Below are 3,384 nucleotides of genomic sequence, written 5' to 3' on the forward strand. Positions count from 1 at the left end.
ATCTTGCAGAGGCCCTCAGTAAATACTTATTGCATAAATAGATCTTAATGTGGTTGAGAATTTTTTGTCAGTTGGAAAGTAAATAAATATAAAGGAATAAAATTATCTAGTAAAGGGAATAAAAACATTTTGGACAACTCTGAGTCCTCACAGCTCTAAAATAATATATTGTGTTTGGCTCCTAAGCAAGAAAAGGGAAGTTTCTGATCACATAGACATATTAGACTAAACCCCATGAAGTAGCTAACACTTTGTGATTTTTAATTTATAGAAAATGGTAATATATACACTGAGTGGCCAGATTATTATGATCTCTGAATGCATAATTATCTGGCCACTCACTGTATATCCTATATAATAAAAGGCTAATATGCAAATTGTCCCCTTGACCAGGAGTTCGACCAGAAGGCAGGCCGGCCAACCACCCATGTCCCCTCCCCCTGGCCAGGCTAAGAGGACCCCACCCATGCACGAATTCATGCACCAGGCCTCTAATAATCTGGCCACTCAGTGTATATATCAAGTTTTAAATATTACATAGCACATATGTATTAGATACTAATATACACATATATATTTGTGCACCATTCTGTCCCTGCTGTACTGCTGTGTGCCTACAGAATTTGTGTCATTTATGTTTCTATTTCTTAAAAACTAATATGGGTCAAAGAATACAAATCCTTATAGCAGCTGTGAAGAGGTGTTTTTTTTCTCCCCAAAATATACTTCATTGATTCTTTTTACAGAGAGGAAGGGAGAGGGACAGAGAGCCAGAAACATTGGTGAGAGAGAAACATTGATCAGCTGCCTCCTGCACACCCCCACTGGGGATGTACCTGCAACCAAGGCACATACCTTCGACCGGAATTGAACCCGGGATCCCTCATCCGCAGGCCGATGCTCTATTCACTGAGCCAAACCAGGTACGGCATGTGAAGAGGTTTTAAAATCTGGGAATATAAGGCTGATGAGTGGATTTAATTAGGAAATGTAGGTAAAGTCCTTAGCCTGGTACCCAAATGTTCATCTAAATGTTCAGTATTATTATGAAAGATACTTTGTGGACAATTCTGGTTTTCAAGGTATTCTGGCATAAGTGGCTTTCAATGGCCATCATTTCCAGAGTGTCCCTGAGTTTACAGCTGAGGGTCAGTGGGAGCAGGCAGGTTCACAGGAAGTCTGACAATGCTCCAACAACGCCCACTCAGCACTGGAGTCTCAAGTTACTTTCAGGCAGAAACAACTGACACCGGTTTGCAGGGGCTCACGTTCCATTCCTGCCACAGTGAATGATTATGGTTTGGCTCTGGCCTGGTGTATAAACTATTACTCTATGCTCATCAAGATGTAAACTCATAGAAGTGGGCACCTTGCTTGTTCACTGCTGCATTTCAGTCCTTAATAGAGGTTCTGACACAGACGTGATGTTAAAAGTAATATTTGAACAAACAGAGAACACCTCTTACTTCTGTGTGATGAGGTCTTGTGACTACTTTGGGGGCTCAATGTTTTCCTGGAGCCAGAATGGGAGGGAGGGAAGAGGAACACATCCACAGGTGTGAGAAATTAATACGAAAGTATTTAAAAATGAATGGTTTTCCCAATAATGACAGTATGAGATGTGATGGTTCTGTTCTTCTTTTCTAGGTCCCTGAGACTCCCACACCTTCTTCATCCCCAGCAGACAGAAGAGCAGCATGAGGCCCGACAATCAGAGCAGCATGTCCCAGTTCCTCCTCCTGGGGCTCCCCATCCCGCCAGGGCAGCAGGGCGTGTTCTTCACTCTGTTCCTGGGCATGTACCTGACCACGGTGCTGGGCAACCTGCTCATCATCCTGCTCATCAGGCTGGACTCTCGCCTGCACACGCCCATGTACTTCTTCCTCAGCCACTTGGCCTTCTCTGACATTTCTCTCTCATCTGTCACTGTCCCAAAAATGCTAACGAATATGCAGACTCATCAACAATCCATCTCCTATGTGGGATGCATTTCTCAGTTGTATTTTTACATACATTTTGTTGGTCTTGACAATTTTATTCTGGCTGTGATGGCATATGACAGGTATATAGCCATCTGTCACCCTCTGCACTACACCACCATCATGAGGGAGGGGCTGTGTGTGCTGCTGGTGGCTGGCTCCTGGATTCTCTCCTGTGGCAATGCCTTCTTGCACACCCTCCTAGTTGGCCAGCTGTCTTTCTGAGCTGACAATACCATCACCCACTACTTCTGTGACCTCGCTGCACTCCTGAAGGTGAGCTGCTCAGACACCTCTCTCAATGAGCTGGTCATATTCACCGAGGGAGGAATGATTTTCTTCCTGCCTTTTAGTAGTATTTTATGCTCATATATCCGTATAGCAACCATTATCCTGAGAGTCCCCTCCACTAAGAGACTCTCTAAAGCCTTTTCTTCCTGTGGCTCCCATCTCTCTGTGGTGTTTTCATACTATGGGTCAGCTACAGGTGTTTACTTTTTCTCCTCATCATGGAGTTCCAAAGACATTATTGCTTCGATCATGTATACAGTAGTTACCCCCATGCTGAACCCCTTCATCTACAGCCTGAGGAACAGAGATATAAAACAGGCCTTAGAGATGTGTGTCAATAGGGTTAAGTTCTTTAAGCACAATCACTAAATCCTCATGTTTCAATCAGTAGCATAGTGAGATAGATCTCCTAAAATTATTATATGGACACCTCTATATTACTGGTACTTTCATAGTATATCCATCATGTTGTCATGTATAAGTGTTGTTATATGGTCACATTTGCTTATAGGATTCCTAATAATTTTTTATTCATAATTGATAATTTTTGCTTGATCATCATCTTTTATAATATATGAGAGGCCCAGTGCATGAAATTCGTGCAGGGGGGCTAGTATCCCTCAGCCCATCCTGCACCCTCTCCAATCTGGGACCCCTGGGGGCATGTCACAACCCAGGACCACTGGCTCCTAAATGCTCTCCTGCCAGCCTGCCTGATCACTCCTAACTGCCTCTGCCTGCCTCCCAGATCACTCCTGCCTCTGCCTGCCAGCCTGATTGCCCCCACTGCCCTCCCCTGCCGGCCAGATCGCCCCTAACTACTTGCTCCCCACACCTGCCTGATCTTGACCCTAACTGCTTGCTCCCCTGGGCCAGACTGATCTCGCCCCTGCTTTCTCCCTCGCGCAGGCCTTATATTGTCCCTAACTGCTTGTTCCACTGTGCCCGCCTGATCTCTCCCTTAACTGCTTGCTCCCCCTTGACGGCCTGATCTCACCCCTAACTGCTTGCTCCCCCACCAGTCTGATTGCCCCTAATCGCTTGCAGCCCTGCTTGCCTGATAGCCCCTAACTGCCTCTGCCTCGATCCCCGCCACTGTGGCTTTGTCTGGAAG

General features: G+C 45.5%; 1 pseudogene across 1 annotated transcript; it reads left to right on the forward strand.

Annotated features, from left to right (window-relative positions):
• The first annotated feature begins 1,697 nt into the window (after positions 1-1,697).
• On the forward strand, positions 1,698-2,674 carry LOC307111134 (olfactory receptor 1J4-like; annotated as a pseudogene). Its single transcript has one exon. The product of its transcript is annotated as an olfactory receptor 1J4-like (transcript).
• The last annotated feature ends 710 nt before the right edge of the window (positions 2,675-3,384 follow it).

This window comes from Cnephaeus nilssonii (assembly GCF_951640355.1).
Source record: "Cnephaeus nilssonii genome assembly, chromosome: 14".
Lineage (NCBI taxonomy): Eukaryota > Metazoa > Chordata > Mammalia > Chiroptera > Vespertilionidae > Cnephaeus > Cnephaeus nilssonii.